Raw genomic sequence first — 24,347 nt, 5'->3', positions numbered from 1 at the left:
CTTATAAACACTACTGAAACACTCTTATAAACACTACTGAAACACTCTTATAAACACTACTGAAACGCTCTTACAAACACTACTGAAACACTCTTATAAACACTACTGAAATGCTCTTACATACACTACTGAAACACTCTTATAAACACTACTGAAACACTCTTATAAACACTACTGAAACACTCTTATAAACACTACTGAAACACTCTTATAAACACTACTGAAACGCTCTTATAAACACTACTGAAACACTCTTACAAACACTACTGAAACACTCTTATAAACACTACTGAAACACTCTTGCATACACTACTGAAACACTCTTATAAACACTACTGAAACACTCTTACATACACTACTGAAACACTCTTATAAACACTACTGAAACACTCTTATAAACACTACTGAAACACTCTTATAAACACTACTGAAACATTCTTACATACACTACTGAAACACTCTTATAAACACTACTGAAAGGTTTTTGTCTCACGCACACGCATACACACACACCTGGAATTATTTTTCACTAGTATGTATAAATGGATTTCACCTGTGTGTGTGTGTGTGCTTTTTACACGTGCGTGTGAGAGACAACAATTTCAGTAGTATGTGTGCAAAGATTTCAGTTATATGTATGAGCGCATCTTACCAGTGTGTATGCAAGCATTTTACCAGTGTGTGTAAGAGCATCTTACTAGTGTGTGTGAGCGATGTTGCATTCCGGTTCCGGTCACCAATAATCCCCGCCCCTTTTCAGACAAGTTTTTTTTTTTGTTTGTTTGTTTTTTAAAGCCAAGTTGTGGACAAAATGTCTGCCGACGAGTCGCTTAACCGAGGTGGGAGCTCCACTTCATAATTTGAGGGCTTCAGCTGAGAATATAAGAACACTTTCAATGCAACAAGGGTCGGGCTGCCGCCGTGGGTCGCCCCTGCAGGACGCGGTACCTGAGCGGCCACACAGGTGCCTTTCTCCTCCCGACAGCCAAGCAGCCTGGAGCAAATGTTACCTTGCGAGTTTGCACTGCAGCATCATCAAGTGCAACGTTTCAGTTCATGGACATCGAAGCAAGAGGAGGAAAAGGTAATTAGACATTATTTATTTCTAAATGATTGTAGAATCACACGAAATGTAAGGCGACATGGCATTGTAGTGCGCTACAATGGTAACATGTCGAAATGTGAGTCACGTCGTGGTATGTCAGTAGCTGATCAAATACTAATGATAATGGATTACATTTATTTAGCGCTTTTCTATCGACTTGATAAGGGGTCCCCAAACTACGGCCCGCGGGCCGGTTACTGCTTGCCAAAGTCCAACATCCGGTTCGCTGGAGAAAAAAAATGTTGTATTATTATTTTCAATCTGTCTTTTCTAATCCATATTTTGGTGTCCCCTAGCCGCTCAGGCTAATCATATTGTCTAAAAATGCATTTCCCTGTATGACTTATATTGTCTTGGCTGTTTTCATGTGATCTGATTGTTACATTCTTATTTCAGAGTCACCACGCAGCTGCATGACCATTTCAACAAAGACGGAATAAACAACCTCTGGATTCATGGAACTTCTCTGCACACAAATATATTAATTGGAATATTCAATAAATTTCACATAGAAACATTGTGATTATTATTTTCAACAGTGTGTTGAAAACAACCTTGTTTGGCTCAGAAAGGTTCCTTATGTCTTATTATTCATATGCTTTCAATACTTGTCGGTGTGTAATTCCAGACATAGATGTAAACATTAATGAGACAACAATGAACATTTTTCAACAAGTGAACCCACTTGAAAATGATGGCAACTATGGAATAGACATTTTCACTTCAATTCTGCACTTTATTCAGTGAACATGGGAATTATAAGGTTTCTTAAAATGTTTTCTTCACTTGTGCAGTGTATTCTGCAAATTAACATTTTGTTTAAACATTTTGTAAAAAATAAATAAATAAGGAACCTGTTATACAGACCTGTATGAAGTTGCCCACTTTATTATTGCAAATATCACAATAACACTTCAGTGCCCCTCCCGAAAATCTCCCGGGGCAACCATACTACCGAATTTCTTCCGATTTTTACCCGGACAACAATATTAAGGGCGTGCCGTCATGGCACTGCTTTTAGCGTCCTCTACAACCTGTCGACGCGTCCGCTTTTTCACCATACAAACAGCGTACCGGCCCAGACACATGTTGTACTGTATTTTTCGGATTATAAATCGCAGTTTTTTTCATAGTTTGGCCGGGGGTGCGACTTATACTCAGGAGCAACTTATGTGTGAAATTATTAACACATTAGCATAAAATATCAAATAATATTATTTATCTCATTCACGTAAGAGACTAGACCTATAAAATTTCATGGGATTTAGCGATTAGGAGTGACAGATTGTTTGGTAAACGTATAGCATGTTCTATATGTTATAGTTATTTGAATGACTCTTACCATAATATGTTACGTTAACATACCAGTTGGCTATTTATGCCTCATATAACGTACACTTATTCAGCCTGTTGTTCACTATTCTTTATTTATTTTAAATTGCCTTTCAAATGTCTATTCTTGCTGTTGGCTTTTATCAAATAAATGTCCCCAAAAAATGCGACTTATACTCCAGTGCGACTTATATATGTTTTTTTCCTTCTTTATTATGCATTTTCGGCCGGTAAATGGGTTATACTTGTATAGTGCTTTTCTACCTTCAAGGTACTCAAAGCGCTTTGACACTATTTCCAGATTAACCCATTCACACACATATTCACACACTGATAGTGGGAGCTGCCATGCAAGGCCTTAACCACGACCCATCAGGAGCAAGGGTGAAGTGTCTTGCTCAAGGACACAACGGACGTGACAAGGTTGGTAGAAGGTGGGGATTGAACCAGGAACCCTCAGGTTGCTGGCACGGCCACTCTCCCAACTGCGCCACGCCGGTGCGACTTATACTCCGAAAAATACGGTAGTCCTGGGTTCAGTCCCGGGCTCGGGATCTTTTCTGTGTGGAGTTTGCATGTTCTCCCCGTGACTGCGTGGGTTCCCTCCTGGTATTCTGGCTTCCTCCCACCTCCAAAGACATGCACCTGGGGATAGGTTGATTGGCAACACTAAATTGGCCCTAGTGTGTGAATGTGAGTGTGAATGTTGTCTGTCTTTCTGTTTTGGCCCTGTGATGAGGTGGTGACTTGTCCAGGGTGTAGTGCCTTCCGCCCCAATGCAGCTGAGATACGCTCCAGCACCTCCCACGACCCCAAAAAAGGGACAAGCGATAGAAAATGGATGGATGCATGGATGTTTACTGCGATGAGTTGGAGACTTGTCCAGGGTGTACCCCGCCTTCCGCCCGATTGTAGCTGAGATAGGTTCCAGCACCCCCCGCGACCCCGAAGGGAATAAGCGGTAGAAAATGCATGGATGGATGGGCATGGATGTTTACATTTATTTTGACGGCACATTTTATATTCTTGCCAAACTGTCTTTTAACATATACTTGTTTGGACAGCTAAAATGTAAACAAATAAGCTGAACATATGCCTTGTATGACACCTGGCTTAAGTTTATTGCACAAACCCCTTACCATTGCAAATATTAAAACAACACTGCCATTGGTTTGTGCTGTAAAAAAAAAAGTGTTTGTGCTGTTAAGTTTGTTGTTATTCCAAAATAGATTTTCTGACTGGTGATGTCATCCAGCCCCCCCACCTCCTCAAAATCTTCCCAAACTTGTCCCAATTGTTTGTGCTGAATATTTTTTGGGTCCAAAATTATAGTTTAAGTTAATGTGTTAATATTTACACCTAGCCCCAAACCTAAATACAATAATCACAAACAAAAACATTGTGTATCACAAACGTTTGGGGAGATTTTGACAAAGTGTGTGTGATAATGGGGGCTGGATGACATTACTAGTCAGAACATGTATTTTAAAATAACTTAAAAACCTCAACGGTACAAACATAAATGTTCACAGCACAAACGTATTGCAGTGTTATTTTGATATTTGCAATAATAAAGTGGGCAACTTCATACAGGTCTGTATAACAGGTTCCTTATTTATTTATTTTTTACAAAATGTTTAAACAAAATGTTAATTTGCAGAATACACTGCACAAGTGAAGAAAACATTTTAAGAAACCTTATAATTCCCATGTTCACTGAATAAAGTGCAGAATTGAAGTGAAAATGTCTATTCCATAGTTGCCATCATTTTCAAGTGGGTTCACTTGTTGAAAAATGTTCATTGTTGTCTCATTAATGTTTACATCTATGTCTGGAATTACACACCGACAAGTATTGAAAGCATATGAATAATAAGACATAAGGAACCTTTCTGAGCCAAAAAAGGTTGTTTTCAACACACTGTTGAAAATAATAATCACAATGTTTCTATGTGAAATTTATTGAATATTCCAATTAATATATTTGTGTGCAGAGAAGTTCCATGAATCCAGAGGTTGTTTATTCCGTCTTTGTTGAAATGGTCATGCAGCTGCGTGGTGACTCTGAAATAAGAATGTAACAATCAGATCACATGAAAACAGCCAAGACAATATAAGTCATACAGGGAAATGCATTTTTAGACAATATGATTAGCCTGAGCGGCTAGGGGACACCAAAATATGGATTAGAAAAGACAGATTGAAAATAATAATACAACATTTTTTTTCTCCAGCGAACCGGATGTTGGACTTTGGCAAGCAGTAACCGGCCCGCGGGCCGTAGTTTGGGGACCCCTTATCAAGTCGATAGAAAAGCGCTAAATAAATGTAATCCATTATCATTAGTATTTGATCAGCTACTGACGTACCACGACGTGACTCACATTTCGACATGTTACCATTGTAGCGCACTACAATGCCATGTCGCCTTACATTTCGTGTGATTCTACAATCATTTAGAAATAAATAATGTCTAATTACCTTTTCCTCCTCTTGCTTCGATGTCCATGAACTGAAACGTTGCACTTGATGATGCTGCAGTGCAAACTCGCAAGGTAACATTTGCTCCAGGCTGCTTGGCTGTCGGGAGGAGAAAGGCACCTGTGTGGCCGCTCAGGTACCGCGTCCTGCAGGGGCGACCCACGGCGGCAGCCCGACCCTTGTTGCATTGAAAGTGTTCTTATATTCTCAGGTGAAGCCCTCAAATTATGAAGTGGAGCTCCCACCTCGGTTAAGCGACTCGTCGGCAGACATTTTGTCCACAACTTGGCTTTAAAAAACAAACAAAAACAAAAAAAAACTTGTCTGAAAAGGGGCGGGGATTATTGGTGACCGGAACCGGAATGCAACATCGCTCACACACACTAGTAAGATGCTCTTACACACACTGGTAAAATGCTCACATACACACTGGTAAGATGCTCTTACACAGACTGGTAAGATGCGCTCATACATATAACTGAAATCTTTGCACACATACTACTGAAATTGTTGTCTCTCACACGCACGTGTAAAAAGCACACACACACACAGGTGAAATCCGTTTATACATACTAGTGAAAAATAATTCCAGGTGTGTGTGTATGTGTGTGCGTGAGACAAAAACATTTCAGTAGTGTTTATAAGAGTGTTTCAGTAGTGTATGTAAGAATGTTTCAGTAGTATTTATAAGAGTGTTTCAGTAGTGTTTATAAGAGTGTTTCAGTAGTATTTATAAGAGTGTTTCAGTAGTGTATGTAAGAGTGTTTCAGTAGTGTTTATAAGAGTGTTTCAGTAGTGTTTATAAGAGTGTTTCAGTAGTGTATGTAAGAATGTTTCAGTAGTGTTTGTAAGAGTGTTTCAGTAGTGTTTATAAGAGTGTTTCAGCAGTGTATGTAAGAATGTTTCAGTAGTGTTTATAAGAGCGTTTCAGTAGTGTTTATAAGAGTGTTTCAGTAGTGTATGTAAGAATGTTTCAGTAGTGTTTATAAGAGTGTTTCAGTAGTGTTTATAAGAGTGTTTCAGTTGTGTTTATAAGAGTGTTTCAGTAGTGTTTATAAGAGTGTTTCAGTAGTGTTTATAAGAGTGTTTCAGTAGTGTTTATAAGAGCATTTCAGTAGTGTTTATAAGAGTGTTTCAGTAGTGTATGTAAGAATGTTTCAGTAGTGTTTATAAGAGTGTTTCAGTAGTGTTTATAAGAGTGTTTCAGTAGTGTTTATAAGAGTGTTTCAGTAGTGTTTATAAGAGCGTTTCAGTAGTGTTTATAAGAGCATTTCAGTAGTGTTTATAAGAGCATTTCAGTAGTGTTTATAAGAGCATTTCAGTAGTGTATGTAAGAGTGTTTCAGTAGTGTTTATAAGAGTGTTTCAGTAGTGTTTATAAGAGCATTTCAGTAGTGTATGTAAGAGTGTTTCAGTAGTGTTTAAAAGAGTGTTTCAGTAGTGTTTATAAGAGCATTTCAGTAGTGTTAATAAGAGTGTTTCAGTAGTGTGTATAAAAGAAAAAGATTTCAGTTGTTTATGTGAGAGCATTTCAGTAGTGTATGTAAGAGGTAATTCTGAATAATGTCCCTAACGGCCCCTCATACACACACACACACATATATATACATATATGTGTATATATATATATATATATATATATATATATATATGTATATATATATATATATATATATAATATGTTTAATATTCATGAATAAACACAAGTTAACTACAGACAAAACGCAGCTTCACAAAAGCTTATTCTGTAACAGGCTTTCACAAGGCTGCATGTGGTCCGTAGTTACGTAACTCGTAACGTCTTTGAATGCTTAGCACCAAAATGTGTTTAACAGGAAGCACAAAACTGTTGTGTCGTGTTTGACACGGTTTTTGTCACAATCGCCGATCTAAATGGAACTAAGTGTGGTATCATTATGATCTTATGGCGCCAAATAAGATGTTCTTGTTTGCTGTTTGGCTCGTTGACCAGAGCAGCACGTTCCATATTCCTTTCTGCATGTCAAATGTAATAACTTATTTAGTCCAATAGCTGGCGGATGAACATTAGGAGACGCCAACACAGTCAGTGCATTGTCAATACAGGTAGTGAGTGTGCCGCACACTCACTCAGGCGTCATTTACCCATCAATAGCCATCTGTTTACTTTGCCTAAAAATCGCACAATGCAAACCTGCAAAATAAAACACGCGATGTTTACGAATACGCCCGAAAGAGACACTCGGAAAAAATAATTATAATAATAATAAAAATGGGACTGTTGGCCAGGGTAAGGAGGTAATTCTCTTCAAAAGAACACTTAAGGGCAGATACTGCCTCATCCAGAGAACTTTCATTTACCGGTAGTATTTCCCAGCAGTATATCATCACATTTCATCCAAAAATATCCTCCACCAATGAGAGACCAGCGGTGGTTTACGTCACCTGTTATGATTCACCTCACCTGGGACCCGAAGCGTGTCCTGCTAGGTACTAATAAAACATCATTAAAAGCGAAGTAGGCGTCCTGCCGTGTAAATGACAAGAGCAGTGAAACACAGTGAGCCTGAAACGGTGTGACAGTACCCAGGTAGGACGTGTTAAAAATCGCAACAAGAAAGTGTTGGCGGGCGGCGTTTTGATGCCGATCCTCGTGAGAAGCAGCAGTTTCAAAATGTGTTTTCCCACCTGCCGGATATTATGTGCGGTTCATGAACGCACCACGTGTCTAATATCCTTGCAGGTACACACAGAGTCTATCTCATTTAGGTTCCGGAAGAAGAGCTACCAGGAACAGGACGAATGTGTGTGCCAAGTTAACTTTCAGTTTCGATCCCCTAGGTGGACAAAAGCATGCAAGAAGGGTGACCGTTTTAGAGATGGCTTGTTTTGCTGTTTTTTTAACTTCCCCATAAAGCCTCTACATTTTTCCTACGCTTTGTACCCCGCGGCTTATAAAACGATGCGGCTAATTTATGGCTTTTTCGTCACTGACAGCCATAATGCGATAGTTTTCACCAAAAAAAACAAGAAAAGGGTTTGTTATTTATTTTTGGACAAGTTCATTACACTTCTGTTTAGGGCTTTCAACCAGAACTGCAATTGCCCTTCAATAGCGTTTTTCTACCCGTGTGGATTCCTTATTCATCACTCCAAGCAACGTTTGGAGGTTTTACAATATAACTAAAACAATTCTTACTTACTAAATGGTCCAATGTGTGATGTCTGTAGAAGTGTTTTCATGCTTATTTGTACATGCTACCTTATTGTAAACAAGCTAGCGTCGTTAGCAATAGCAAATGTGCTAGCACGTTAACAAGTGTCTGTGTTAGTATTATTAACTCCAAGCAACGTTTGGAGGTTTTACAATATATTGCGATGAGGTGGCGACTTGTCCAGGATGTACCCCGCCTTACGCCCGAATGCAGCTAAGATAGGCTACAGCACCCCCCGCGACCCCGAAAGGGACAAGCGGTAGAAAATGGATGGATGGAGGGTTTTACAATATAACTAAAACAATTCATACTTACTAAACCGTCCCATGTGTGATGTCTGTAGGAGTGTTTCATGCATATTTGTATGTGTTACCTTCATGTAATCAAGCTAGCATCGTTAGCAGTAGCGAATATGCTAGCACGTTTAAGAGTGTCTGTGTTAGTCTTATTAACTCATAACGGAATTATTTTTTGTGTTGTTTCAGTTTCACAAATTCCTCAGTAAATTCACCAAAACGTCACAGTGGAGTTATTGAGCCTGCTTAGCTGATTGGAGAGCTAGCTTGCGCAGCTGGCGGGACCATGAGGATGACTTCTGTTTTGTTTGATCAGCCGTTTTACTGTCGTGTTACAGACACCGTTTGGAAACAATTAAGGTACGCAAATAAACATTTACAGAATATTTCTGTGTAAATAACACATTTCACAATGTATATATCTGCGGCTTATAGTCCAATACGGCTTATACATGGATTTAGTGGGTGTGGCTTATATGCTGGCGCGCTCTATAGTCCAGAAAATACAGTACTATTTTTTGAAGAATACATCGTTAAACTTAAATTGTATTTATCTCTCGTTATTTCAGACATCTTTAGAATAAAAGGATCTGAGTCTACTTTTTTGCTCAAATGCGAGGGTCCAATACATGTAAGGCTGATATCAGCCTCTCCGTATCAGCCGGGCAGAAAAGTACAGCGACATCATCATTGTCTCACAAGCTCGACAATTTACACCCTCATCTCCCCCGGGAGACTCGCTGGTCTCCCAGTGCTCGGAGAGCATGAAAGATTGTGATTATGTGTGTGTGTGTGTGTGTGTGTGTGTGTGTGTGTGTGTGTGTGTGTGTGTGTGTGTGTGTGTGTGTGTGTGTGTGTGTGTGTGTGTGTGTGTGTCACTGAAGTCAGAAGGACATGAAACATATGGCAAGATGATATGTCGATGCGCTGACAGATGACAGGCTGCATGATTTTGTGTCGCCGCAAACACTTTTTGGGTGAGACGGAGTCAAAATCAGATTTCAGATGAGCTCAAAAGCTCATAAAAAAAGAAAAACATTTATTTTAAAAAACGCTGCAATTTTCAGTGGGTACCGATCACATTTGAACCGATACGGAAGCAAATTTTCAGCACTTTTTTGTGTTCCATCCATCCATTTCCTACCGCTTATTCCCTTCGGGGTCGCGGACTTTTTTTGTGTTGATAAAAAAATTAATTTTGTATTGCATCATTTAAAAATGAACTGATTATGTTAACTGCTGTCCAGTGTTTTTTTGTTGCGCCCCAAAAAGTGTTAACGCTGTATGTACGTTTGATTGTAACGTGCATCTTAGTTGTAGTCTTAAATAGCACATTTTGGAGGTGTTGAAATCTAATAGCAAAGCTGATGTATGTTAGCATTAAGCTAGCGCTTTTTGGAAAAGTGGAACCTTACATTACTTAGTTGGAGCGTTTTTTTGGAGTACATGACTTTGTTGGCATTGAAAAGTGCAACATTACCTTGAGCAGCTCTTCTAAAATAGTGGGGCCCCCATGGGTGGGTGTATTGCAATGCCAGAGGGGCCGCGTGTTCAAACCCTGTTTCGAAAATTTGTAGACTACAAAACGTGCTCATTGTCGCTGTTATTCCTGACTTCTTCGTTTCGATTAAAAAATATATTTTATTCATGTGTGTTCTGTAGGATAAAGTGTTTTTTAACTTTATAACTTCTTCAACTTTAATGCCTCCCGATATCCTAGCTTTCTCTCCGTCTCAAACTTGCTAAAAGTACATTTTAGATGAGAATGCATGCATCCCTCACCTGTTTATCATTCACAATCTTTATGTAGGACAAGAACACATATGCTTGACTATTTATTTACGATTTTGAATGCATAATAAAAGCTAACAATTGAGTCAACAGATGGACGGTCCTCTCATTATACTCTCTAAAAACATCTAGGAAGTGCCAACAATACTCCATTTACATGTCGTGACCTGAAAATGAACCAAAAATTTGTGATATTGTTATTATAAACTCTAACGCAGACGGACTATTTTAGCGGACTGGTTTAGCACCTGCCTTCTGAAAGTTACTGTTCATCCTCTTTGTGTTCGGGCTCAAAAATATAAGGTCCTGGATCATCATTTTTTTCCCTAAGTAATCATTGTCGTTTAGCATTGTTGTTGACGGTGAAGGGATCTGTGGTTCCTCCTCTACGTCATGGATCGCGTCCCTGGCTGGGGAATCTCCGTTAGATTGGTCTTATGGTGTCATAAATCTGCTTGACTAAATCTGCTTGACTATTTATTTACGATTTTGAATGCATAAAAAAAACTAACAATTGAGTCAACAGATGCAGGGTCCTCTCATTATACTCTCTAAAAACATCCAGGAAGTGCCAACAATACCCAATTTACATGTCGTAACCTGAAAATGAACCATAAATGAGTGATATTGTTATTATAAGCTCTAACGCAGATGGACTATTTTAGCGGACTAGTTTAGCAGTCGCCTTCTGAAACTTATTGCTCATCCTCTTTGTATTCGGGCTCAAAAATATAAGGTCCTGGATCATCATTTGTTTCCCAAAGTAATCGTTGTGGGTTCTCACAAAGTCTGCTCCATTAGCATTGTTGTTGACGGTGAAGGGATCTGTGGTTCCTCCTCTACGTCATGGATCGCGTCCCTGGCTGGGGAATCTCCGTTAGATTATTTTGATCATATCTATTTATCCACAAACTTTGGAGGTCTTTTGGTGTCATAAATCTGCTTGACTATTTATTTACGATTTTGAATGCATAATAAAAGCTAACAATTGAGTCAACAGATGCAGGGTCCTCTCATTATACTCTCTAAAAACATCCAGAAAGTGCCGACAATACTCCATTTACATGTCGTGAGCTGAAAATGAACCAAAAATGAGTGATATTGTTATTATAAGCACTAACGCAGACGGACTATTTAGCGGACTGGTTTAGCACTCGCCTTCTGAAACGTATTGCTCATCCTCTTTGTATTCGGGCTCAAAAATATAAGGTCCTGGATTATCATTTTTTTCCCAAAGTAATCATTGTGGGTTCTCACAAAGTCTGCTCCATTAGCATTGTTGTTGACGGTGAAGGGATCTGTGGTTTCTCCTCTACGTAAAGGATCATGTAACTGGCTCTGTGAGAGTGGTACTATTTTGATCATATCTATTTACCCACAAACTTTGGAGGTCTTATGGTGTCATAAATCTGCTCGACTATTTATTTACGATTTTGAATGCATAATAAAAGCTAACAATTGAGTCAACAGATGCAGGGTCCTCTCATTATACTCTCTAAAAACATCCAGAAAGTGCCAACAATACTCCATTTACATGTCGTGAGCTGAAAATGAACCAAAAATGAGTGATATTGTTATTATAAGCACTAACGCAGACGGACTATTTAGCGGACTGGTTTAGCACTCGCCTTCTGAAACTTATTGCTCATCCTCTTTGTATTCGGGCTCAAAAATATAAGGTCCTGGATCATCATTTTTTTCCCAAAGTAATCTTTGTGGGTTCTCACAAAGTCTGCTCCATTAGCATTGTTGTTGACGGTGAAGGGATCTGTGGTTTCTCCTCTACGTAAAGGATCATGTAACTGGCTCTGTGAGAGTGGTACTATTTTGATCATATCTATTTACCCACAAACTTTGGAGGTCTTATGGTGTCATAAATCTGCTCGACTATTTATTTACGATTTTGAATGCATAATAAAAGCTAACAATTGAGTCAACAGATGCAGGGTCCTCTCATTATACTCTCTAAAAACATCCAGAAAGTGCCAACAATACTCCATTTACATGTCGTGACCTGAAAATGAACCAAAAGTGAGTGATGTTGTTATTATAAGCACTAACGCAGATGGACTATTTAGAGGACTGGTTTAGCACTCGCCTTCTGAAACTTATTGCTCATCCTCTTTGTATTCAGGCTCAAAAATATAAGGTCCTGGATCATCATTTTTTTCCCAAAGTAATCGTTGTGGGTTCTAACAAAGTCTGCTCCATTATCATTGTTGTTGACTGTGAAGGGATCTGTGGTTTCTCCTCTACGTAAAGGATCATGTAACTGGCTCTGTGAGAGTGGTACTATTTTGATCATATCTATTTACCCACAAACTTTGGAGGTCTTATGGTGTCATAAATCTGCTCGACTATTTATTTACGATTTTGAATGCATAATAAAAGCTAACAATTGAGTCAACAGATGCAGGGTCCTCTCATTATACTCTCTAAAAACATCCAGAAAGTGCCAACAATACTCCATTTACATGTCGTGAGCTGAAAATGAACCAAATACGAGTGATATTGTTATTATAAGCGCTAACGCAGACGGACTAATTTAGCGGACTGGTTTAGCACTCGGCTTCTGAAAGTTACTGTTCATCCTCTTTGTGTTCGGGCTCAAAAATGTATGGTCTTGGATCATCATTTCTTCCCCAAAGTAATCGTTGTCGTTTAGCATTGTTGTTGACGGTGAAGGGATCTGTGGTTCCTCCTCTACGTCACGGATCGCGTCCCTGGCTGGGGAATCTCCGTTAGATTGGTACTATTTTGATCATATCTATTCATCCACAAACTTTGGAGGTCTTTTGGTGCCATAAATCTGCTCGACTATTTATTCACGATTTTGAATGCATAATAAAAGCTAAAAATTTAGTCAACAGGGTCCTCTCATTATAGTCACTAAAAACATCCAGAAAGTGCCAACAATACTCCATTTACATATCGTGAGCTGAAAATTAACCATATGTGAGTGATATTGTTATTACAAGCCCTAACGCAGACGGACTATTTGGGAAATCCTCGCAACTCTTGCTACATGAGGCCCCAGATAACGTTGTCCGAAGTGGACTTGTATTGGCAATTCACAAACTCTATTGCATGTGCTCGTATAGAGCTGCAGGGGCCTTGAGAAAATACAAGTCAGTGCTGCTTAAAATGTGATTTAAATGCTGCACTGCATGAAGGAGACTCGCCCTGCAATGCCAGCCTGCTGAGGTGGGCAAAAACACGTCACAATGGCAAGCAGGCTACTGATCCGTTAAAATATGCGTGGATCAAACTCCAATACGGAGTGTCAGCATTTGGCCCGGCACCACGTCGGAATTTCGGGGAAAAAGGGAGCGGGTTGAAAACGGATGAAGGAAGTTGAGTGGATGCAATAAAAGAAAGGGAGCAGCACGGCGTCACAGAAAAAGCTACCCCTCTTTTGGCACCGCCAAGTGAACGCTGTTTGGCAGGGAGGTGGGTAATCTCTGGTAACACTTCTGGTACCGAAAAACATAACACAATAGGATGAATGTTTGTTTGTATCCGCCATTAAAAAAACATTGTTGGCATATTCCAGCGGTCCTCTCACACATAACTCGCTCGCACACGCATCAATAATTCAGCTTGCGTTATCTCGATACCATGATTAATATGACAGCATTTAGCGCCACAGTCATGGCAGCGCTGCCTTCTATATCGTCCTAAATGGCATTAAAGTTGCATTAACATACTGTATACACTCTATGTGTATGATTTATTTACAAAGTCTGGGCCAGGGTGCTCCATGCACACGCGAAGTGTGTGTTTTACTGTGTTGCGCAGGAATAAAGATCTTTTCATCTCTCAAAGATGAATATTCCATAGTTTTTCCTTCCATCTGCTGGATCTCTTCCATTGATCTCTATAAGTTCTTTACTGCGTTTTATTTATTCCTTCGCTATTTACTTGTCTAGTCAACGAGACAAGAGCAAAGTATTTTAGTGTCGTAGCTTTGGGCATATTCATCTTCATGTTTAATTGGTTGTTCAGCGTTACCTTGACAGAGTGGAATTTATTATTGAATAACCGTGTCTTGGAGCACCGGCGGCAAACGCGGGATGAAAAGCAATATGAGCGATGAAAAATTCAATTACTTCCCCGCGGACCTCCACTGTGGTAACCTTGTCTATTGTATAGTCGGTCTGGGGGAATTCTTGCCTCGTTCCTGTGAGAATCCTGCGTGTAACTTTGATCAAATTATGCACAAAGTGAGTGTATCTTGGAGGGGTCCACGATTTTTGGCTCAGTATTTTTGACAACAGCAAAGCTGTATACAAGAAAGGCATGAGCGGACTCTTTTTCCTGAGGTCCTTTAATGTTTGCAGCAAACTGTTGAAGGTCTTTTTTTCAGTCTGTTGTGGCCAGTGCCCTGTACTTTGCAGTGGTTTGTTGGGGGAGCAGCACCAGCAAAAAGGACTTAAACCGGATTGACAAACTGATCCGGAAAGTCGGCCGGGTATACACTGTTGTTCTTTTTAACACCTAATAACACCATATAGCCTACAAATCCATCATTAATATTCATCAGTTTAAAAATGACCTTTTGAATAATTGCAAAAATGCATGTTGGACAGTATCTTAAGCCGAGGTGTTTTGAAAAACACCGTTACTAGTTTTTCTAGTAACGAGTCATCCAATTAATTGCTTTTATGTACAAACGCCGTTTCCATATGAGTTGGGAAATTGTGTTAGATGTAAATATAAACGGAATACAATGATTTGCAAATCATTTTCAACCCATATTCAATTGAATGCACTACAAAGACAAGATATTTGATGTTCAAACTCACAAACTTTTTTTTTTTTTTTTTGCAAATAATATTTAACTTAGAATTTCATGGCTGCAACACGTGCCAAAGTAGTTGGGAAAGGGAATGTTCACCACTGTGTTACATGGCCTTTCCTTTTAACAACACTCGGTAAACGTTTGGGAACTGAGGAGACACATTTTTTAAGCTTCTCAGGTGGAATTCTTTCCCATTCTTGCTTGATGTACAGCTTAAGTTGTTCAACAGTCCGGGGTCTCCGTTGTGGTATTTTAGGCTTCATAATGCACCACACATTTTTAATGGGAGACAGGCCTGGACTACAGGCAGGCCAGTCTAGTTCCCGCACTCATTTATTATGAAGCCACGTTGATGTAACACGTGGCTTGGCATTGTCTTGCTGAAATAAGTAGGGGCGTACATGTTAACGTTGCTTGGATGGCAACATATGTTGCACCAAAACCTCTATGTACCTTTCAGCATTAATGGTGCCTTCACAGATGTGTAAGTTACCCATGTCTTGGGCACTAATACACCCCCATACCATCACAGATGCTGGCTTTTCAACTTTGCGGACCGGATGGTTCTTTTCCTCTTTGGTCCAGAGGACACAACGTCCACAGTTTCCAAAAACAATTTGAAATGTGGACTGGCCAGACCACAGAACACTTTTCCACTTTGTATCAGTCCATCTTAGATGAGCTCAGGCCCAACGAAGCCGACGGCGTTTCTGGGTGTTGTTGATAAACGGTTTTCGCCTTGCATAGGAGTTTTAACTTGCACTTACAAATGTAGCGACCAACTGTAGTTACTGACAGTGGTTTTCTGAAGTGTTCCTGAGCCCATGTGGTGATATCATTTACACACTGATGTCGCTTGTTGATGCAGTACAGCCTGAGGGATCGAAAGTCACGGGCTTAGCTGCTTACGTGCAGTGATTTCTCCAGATTCTCTGAACCCTTTGATGATGTTACAGACCGTAGATGGTGAAATCCCTAAATTCCTTGCAATAGCTGGTTGAGAAAGGTTTTTCCTAAACTGTTCAACAATTTGCTCACGCATTTGTTGACAAAGTGGTGACCCTTGACCCATCCTTGTTTGTGAATGACTGAGCATTTCATGGAATCTACTTTTATACCCAATCATGGCACCCACCTGTTCCCAATTTGCCTGTTCACCTGTCGGATGTTCCAAATAAGTGTTTGATGAGCATTCCTCAACTTGATCAGTATTTATTGCCACCTTTCCCAACTTCTTTGTCACGTGTTGGTGGCATCAAATTCTAAAGTTAATGATTATTTGCAAAAACAAAAATGCTTATCAGTTTGAACATCAAATATGTTGTCTTTGTAGCATATTCAACTGAATATGGGTTGAAAATGATTTCCAAATCATTGTATTCCGTTTATATTTACATCTAACACAATTTCCCAACTCATATGGAAACGGGGTTTGTACGTTACAACCAGTGTTCGGAAAACTCCTCTTTACTTGTTACTTTAACGAAAAAGTAATTTAATTACAAACTGAATTACGTTTTTAAAAAGTGTAATGAATTACAAGGGAAAGTAATAATGCATTGCTTAAAAAAATCTTACATCCGGTATATATAGTTGAGATACGTTTCATGAGAACAGAGTGTGTGCATGCCTTTAAAATGTGGTGCTTACATTATTTTTAAGTGGATCTTATTAAGGTTTTGGCTCGGTATACACTGTTGTTCGTTTTAACACCCAATAACACCATATATCCTACGAATCCACCGTTAATATTTACCAGTTTAAAAATGACCTTTTAAATAATTGCAAAAGTGTATTTTGCACCGTATTTTAAGCCAAAGTGTTTTGAAAAATGGCATTACTAGTTTTTCTAATAACGAGTAATCCAATTAATTACTTTTATGTACGTTGCAACCAGTGTTCGGAAAACTCCTTTTAAAAAGTAAATCTAATTACTTGTTACTTTAACAAAAAAGTGATTTAATTACAAACGGAATGACTTTTTTAATAAATGTAATGAATTACGAGGGACAGTAATAATGCATTGCTTAAAAAATCTTATAACTGGCATATTTAGTTGAGAGACGTTTCATGAAAGCAGAGTGTGCACGCGCCTTTAAAATGTGGTGTTTACATTATTGTTCTTTTTAAACACCCAATAACACCATATATCCTATGAATCCACCGTTCATATTTATCAGTTTAAAAATCACCTTTTGAATAATTGCAAAAATGTATGTTGCACAGTATCTTAAGCCAAAGTGTTTCGAAAAAACGCCGTTACTAGTTTTTCGAGTAACGAGTAATCCAATAATTGCTTTTATGTAGGTTACCACCAGTGTTCGGAAAACTCTTTTTAAAAAGTAAATCGAATTACTTGTTACTTTAATAAAAAAGTAATGTAATTACAAACAAAAATTACTTTTTTAATAAATGTAATGTAAATGAAATTCAATGATTTGGTGCATTTGCAAACAGCTAAAGTTATGTATAATATAACCTGCTAGCCAAGAATGTTCAACAATTCTTCTCAACAAAAGAGTAAAAATGTAACCTAAACATGTATATACACGTGCAACACTTAAAACATTTAGCATGTCAGTTTGTGGAATTAAATGATGGAATGGATTAAGCAATGCAATCAAAGTACTAAAATGATCCACTTTAAGAACATGTTCAAGTGTTTACAAAGTACAAAGAGGAAGAGTATTGGGAAATGTCTTGAACGTGAGGGGGAAGAAAGATATTGGTCTCATCATAAATGACTGACATAGCCATGAAGAAAAGTGTTGTATCAACACTAATGTTGGAAATGTGTACATAGAGAATACAGGGAGTGAACATATGTGTAAGTCATTGCTATGATGTGGGAAAGAGGTAGGACTAGTGTTGCAACGATACCAATATTTTGGTACTTTTCTAAATAAAGGGGACCACAAAAAAATTGCATTATTGGCTTTATTTTTTATTTTTTTAATCTTAGGGTACATTAAACATATGTTTCTTATTGCAGTTAAGTCCTTAAATAAAATAGTGAACATACTAGACAACTTGTCTTTTAGTAGTAAGTAAACACACAAAGGTTCCTAATTAGTCTGCTGACGTATGCAGTAACATATTGTGTCATTTATCATTCTATTGTTTTGTCTACATTATTAAGGACAAGCGGTACAAAATGAATTATTAATCTACTTGTTCATTTAATGTTAATATCTGCTTAGTTTCTCTTTTAACATGTTCTATCTACACTTTTGTTAAAATGTAATAATCACTTATTCTTCTGTTGATTGATACTTTACATTAGTTTTGGATGATACCACACATTTAGGTATCAATCCGATACCAAGTAGTTACAGGATCATACATTGGTCTTATTCAAAGTCCTCGGGTGTCCAGGGACATATTTCCTGACTTTATAAACATAATATAATTTTTTTTTAAATGAAAGAAGATGTGATGCCGAAAAATATCGACGTAATCATAGTAGTATCGACTAGATATGTGCCTGTACTTGATATCATTACAGTGGATGTTAGGTGTATGGCGTTTGTTTACATTTTGACGCCGGTGAGCTATGGTGTGTAGTGAAGCATGTTTAGCTATTCCTCATCCTGCAGTGATAATGGTACGTGAAAGAAACTTACTTTATTCGTCGCCATGGAGACCAGGATTAGTGATTTAGAAGTCGCTAAAACACTGCCGACGGAGGATAGCCGCTAGCTAGCTAGCCATGTCTTAAAGCACCTCTTCCTGAGGGCATTTCCGGGTTATAACTTCACCTTTATCGTTACTTTTTAGGCCAAAATTTGTCCACTCTCCCTTTTCTGTCTACACTATGTGTCTGCTTGTAAGTACTCTGTGTGTGTGCATTGTCGAACATGCTCGTCTGCTCGTAAACCAGCAAAGTCACGACGTGACTTCGACGCCGGTGCGGGGGGGTGCGGAACCGGTACATTTCAGAGAAGGTATCGTACCAAAAATGATTCATTAGTATCGCGGTACTATACTAATACCGGTATACCGTACAACCCTAGGTATGACTAAATAAGTATTGCTTCTTCCTACTCCTTTTTTGACGATGTAAAGACAATGTAAAAATCATCATTTTGAAACCGTTTATATGTTCAAATAAAACCAATCCGAATCTGTAATGTGTGAAGACAAAATCCCCAGACGAACGTTGACAGCATTTCAGTCCCGTGACATCAATTTCCGCGACTTTTTCACGTTTAAAAGACGTTTTTATTCTTATTGGCCAAAATCGTTATTCCGTCCTCCTCCACTCCGCTAATGCGGAAATCACAGTGCCCTAGGTTTCAAAAAGATTAGTAACACCAAGAAAAAACATGATCCGACAAACAATGTTCCCTCTAATTTTTCATGTGTGTGAGCAAACGCACAAACTCCCTGAGCATTCAGTGGAGCACATGTGAGCAACATCAGACACGCACACTGTGGCCACACCAGCGTCACACCTGTCCCAAACCTGACATCATAACTAGGGATGTCCGATAATGGCTTTTTGCCGATATCCGATATTCCGATATTGTCCAACTCTTTAATTACCGATACCGATATCAACCGATATATACAGTCGGGGAATTAACACATTATTATGCCTAATTTGGACAACCAGGTATGGTGAAGATAAGGTACTTTTAAAAAAAATTTATAAAATAAAATACGATAAATAAATAAAAAACGTTTTCTTGGAAAAAAAAGAAAGTAAAACAATATAAAAACATTTACCGTATTTTTCGGACTATAAGTCGCAGTTTTTTTCATAGTTTAGCCGGGCTCCAGTGCGACTTATAGGTTTTTTTCCTTTTTTATTATGCATTTTCGGCAGGTGCGACTTATACTCCGGTGCGACTTAAACTCCGAAAAATACAGTACATAGAAACTAGTAATTAATGAAAATGTGTAAAATTAACTGTTAAAGGTTAGTACTATTAGTGGACCAGCAGCACGCACAATCATGTGTGCTTACGGACTGTATCCCTTGCAGACTGTATTGATATATATTGATATATAATGTAGGAACCAGAATATTAACAACAGAAAGAAACAATGAGTGTAAATGAGTGTAAATGGGGGAGGGAGCTGTTTTGGGTTGGTGCACTAATTGTAAGTGTATCTTGTGTTTTTTAAGTTGATTTCATAAAAATAAAATAAAATTTAAAAAAATGATACTGATAATAAAAAAACGATATCGATAATTTCCGATATTACATTTTAACGCATTTATCGACATCTCTAATCATAACAATTTAAATGTTTTATTAAAATAATTTTCTGAGATAAGTGATTTTGCCAGAGGGGTTAGTGCGTCTGCCTCACAATACGAAGGTCCTGGGTTCGATCCTGCGCTCGAGATCTTTCTGTGTGGAGTTTGCATGTTCTCCCCGTGACTGCGTGGGTTCCCTACAGGTACTCCGGCTTCCTCTCACCTCCAAAGACATGCACCTGGGGATAGGCCCCTCCCACCTCCAAAGACATGCACCTGGGGATAGGTTGATTGGCAACACTAAATTGGCCCTAGTGAGTGAATGTGAGTGTGAATGTTGTCTGTCTATCTGTGTTGGCCCTGTGATGAGATGGCGACTTGTCCAGGGGTGTACCCCGCCTTCCGCCCGAATGCAGCTGAGATAGGCTTCAGCACCCCCGCGACCCCGAACGGGACAAGCGGTAGAAAATGGATGGATGGATGGAAGTGATTTTGCCCTCTTACAATGACAATAACAATAATGCTATTTGGTAACAGTAGAAAAGAGCATCATACACGAATACAAATAGAGGAGTAGACATCGAAAGGGTAAAAGAAACCAGATTTTTGGGGGTATTAATAGATGATCAAATGAACTGGAAATCTCATATACAATACATACAACATAAGGTGGCAAAAAACATTTCAATAATGAATAAAGCAAAATACATCCTGGGCCAAAAATCACTTCATATTCTCTACTGTTCGCTGGTGTTACCATATCTGAGTTATTGTGCAGAAATGTGGGAAAATAACTACAAATGTGTGCTACATTCGTTAACCGTGTTACAAAAAAGATCAGTTAGACTGATACATAATGTTGGATATAGAGAACATACAAACCCTTTATTTATTGAGTCAAAAATATTAAAGTTCTGTGATTTGGTAAAATTGCAAACAGCTAAAATGATGTACAAAGCAAACTATAACCTGCTACCAAAGAATGTACAACAATTCTTCTCAACTAAAGAGGAGAAATATAACCTTAGAGGAAAAAATAATTTAAAACATTTATATGCACGTACAACACTTAGAACTTTTAGCATATCAGTATGTGGAATTAAATCATGGAATGGATTAAGTAAAGAAGTTAAAAATTGTACTCATATGATCCAGTTTAAGAGGTTGTTCAAAATAATAGTGCTTACAAAGTACAAAGAAGAAGAATTATGAGAAATACTTCCAACCTTATTGAAAATAAGATATTCTTCATCTCAGTATGTTAATAATGACTGAATTAATTAATTAAATATTACAAAACTGTTGTGTATACCAATTCATAGATGTTATTTTATTATAAAAAAGGTCAGTAAATGATGTATATATTTGTAAACGCTCTGAAGTGGGAAAGGGGTAGGATTAAATAAGCTTTGCTTCTTCCTACTCCTTTTCGGGCATGATGTAAAATGAAATGATATGAAATTGTGTGATGTATTATGCTGTAAGTGTGTTCATGTTCGAAATAAACTAAAGAAAGAAAAGAAAGAACAAAAAAACATGTTTTTCATGAGCTATGTGCTAGTATTGTATGTCTGGCTGCAGATCCTGCCTTTAAAAGAAATGTTACCCCTTTCAGAGATTACATTTAGTTCCTGTAACTTTCTGTCTGTAAAATACATCTTTTTATTAGCATTTATGAAATCTAGTGACAACATTTCATGAATAATATCCTTAGATTAACATTCTTAATAAATGGCAGTAAAATAAGCACACATCTGATTGAGGACTCAGAGTGTTACAACCTGGCATTTACACAATGTGTGGCGTTGGGGTTGTCCGACTTTTTGTGTGGCAATAAACGCAGCACTGGCTAAGTGCCATGAGTGCGTGTGTGTTGGTGCAGGTGAGACAGAGCGAGCGGCTTCTGTTGAAATGACGCATGACAAACTTGGTTTAAGCCTGGTTTGTATGGCAGAAAATTACCAGTTTTTATAGATAAGTTTTTTTAATCATGTTTTTGGTGTGGTTACAAACAGTTTTGCTCAATAAAGTGATTGATGGAATTCCTGTCCTTAAAGTGTCTCGACAGACGATAATTGAACTGTCTTGACAAAGATTGTTTTATTCATCAGGGCCACTCTTGTTGTTACCTGTCACTCACAAAGTTGCATTGCAAAATCATACAGAATAAATTGTAATGTGTTTATTTTGTTTAAAGTTCGGATGGGATTTTTGATTTTCTGCGCGGCATTAATTTGCCGTGCGCAGAGAACGCGTGAGCAGTGCGCAATTGCGCAGGCGCGCACATTAGAGGGAACGTTGCCCACAAACACACGGGCTCCGAAACGTGTCCCGACCCGAGTGTCTTGTCGTTTCTATCGTTGATGCAGCTTTTAAATCGTGGTGGTGGCAGATTTAACCCTGCCGTAGCACACGTTCTCCTCTCCTGGGTGACCCCCAAGACTCTCTCGGGTCATATCAGCTGTAATTTGTCCATCTTGCTCTGGGTCAGGGCCAGCTGGAAGAGTCTCTGGAACACCTCCAACGAGAAGTGCCCGAGGACTTCACCCGGGTCAGATGCACCTCAGCTGATTCCCCTTAGCATGAAGGAGCTTGGAGGAGTGATCTCGGTCTCCATCAAAACACAATTCTGGGTTTTGCAACTTAGACTTTGGTGCACCCTTACTATAAGCTGCTACTTTTCCCTGCACTTTGAACCCTGCGGCCTATAAAACGGCGCGGCTAATTTATGAATATTTCTTCGCTGATGGACATAACGCAAATAGTTTTCATTAAACACATGCAAAAACTGAAATGGTGTGGTGAAGTGAAGTAAAATATATTTATATAGCGCTTTACATAGTGAAACCCATTATAAAAGTTACATTTAAACCAGTGTGCTGTGGTGAAGTGAAGTAAAATATATTTATATAGCGCTTTACATAGTGGAACCCATTATAAAAGTTACATTTAAACCAGTGTGTTGTGGTGAAGTGAAGTAAAATATATTTATATAGACCTTTACATAGTGAAACCCATTATAAAAGTTACATTTAAACCAGTGTGGGTGACACTTGGAGAAGGTGGGTAAAGAGTCTTGCCCAACGACATGACAGCTTTGACTCGGATGGCAGAAGCGGGGATCGAACCTGGAACCCTCAAGTTGCTGGTCCGGCCGCTCTACCAACCGAGCCATGCCGCCCCGATGGAGCTTTCTTATGGAGGAGTTCGCTCACTGTAGGCGCTGCTGGGTGAATTCCTGCAAGTGTTTCCGACTGTTTAAAGCTTTGAACTGGAAGTACAAGTGGCGTTCTGTCTTCTAATCGTGCGTAGCATTTTTACTCATACGGATTATTCATTCGGCACTCCGAGCAACGTTTGTAAGTTTTACAATGTAACTAAAACAATTCTTACTTACTAAACCGCCCCATGTGCGTCATCTGTAGGAGTGCATATTTGTGTGTGCTATCGTAATTAGCTAATATGCTAAGACGTGTCTGTGTGTTAGTATTATTACCTTACAATGGCATTCTTTTTGTATTGTTTCAGTTTCACAAATGTCTGCGTAAATTCACCAAAACGTCACCGTGGAGTTATTGAGTCTGTTTAGCTGATTGGAGAGCTAGCTTCCGCAGCTAGTGGGTCCATGACGATGACTTCTGTTTTGCTTTATCAGCCGTTTTACTGCCGAAGTACAGGCACGATTAAAAGGTATGTAAATAAAAAAATGTCTGTGTGAATAACTAAATTCACAACATATATATCTGCGGGTTATAGTCCGGTGCGGCTAATATAAGGATTTTTTTTTTGTATTCTTAAATTTACTGGGTGCGTCTTATACACCGGTGCGCTCTGTAGTCAGGAAAATATGGTAAAGACGCGGACCCTCATCCTCACTACTTTGCACACGGCAATAAATCCCCACTATAACAGACCACACTGGCGAGGCCAGTAAGGCCGTAATCAGTAAAACAAAGAAGAGAGTCCATCAATCAATTATTTAACAGACTCAAACAAACCCACAGAATATAAATGTTAATGTAGAAATTTCCACCGAGAAGAAACAACTGAAGCTTAAAACAGCATACCTGTACACCCAAAGCCGTGATTAAAAAAAAACCACTTCCTGGCCCTCGTCTTCCTACGGTCCAACACATGTACGC

At 38.7% G+C, this 24,347-nt stretch overlaps 1 protein-coding gene and 2 long non-coding RNA genes across 4 annotated transcripts in view; 1 reads left to right on the top strand and 2 right to left on the bottom strand.

Moving 5' to 3' along the window:
- The window catches only part of grin2aa (glutamate receptor, ionotropic, N-methyl D-aspartate 2A, a), a 486,150-nt gene that overhangs the window by 456,094 nt on the left and 5,709 nt on the right, over positions 1-24,347 (bottom strand). The gene's annotated exons all lie outside the window — the stretch shown is intronic.
- Positions 865-1,620, top strand: LOC133620595 (uncharacterized). Its single transcript, XR_009817532.2, has 2 exons — positions 865-1,084; positions 1,502-1,620. It is a non-coding gene; the product is annotated as an uncharacterized lncRNA (long non-coding RNA).
- Positions 4,383-5,003, bottom strand: LOC133620594 (uncharacterized). Its single transcript, XR_009817531.2, has 2 exons — positions 4,919-5,003; positions 4,383-4,501 (listed from the first exon to the last, which is right to left on the bottom strand). It is a non-coding gene; the product is annotated as an uncharacterized lncRNA (long non-coding RNA).

The sequence above is a fragment of the Nerophis lumbriciformis genome, linkage group LG24 (assembly GCF_033978685.3).
Source record: "Nerophis lumbriciformis linkage group LG24, RoL_Nlum_v2.1, whole genome shotgun sequence".
NCBI classification, from domain to species: domain Eukaryota; kingdom Metazoa; phylum Chordata; class Actinopteri; order Syngnathiformes; family Syngnathidae; genus Nerophis; species Nerophis lumbriciformis.
The sequence above is the reverse complement of the archived record's forward strand: the minus strand, read 5'-3'. Positions and strand labels throughout refer to the sequence as shown.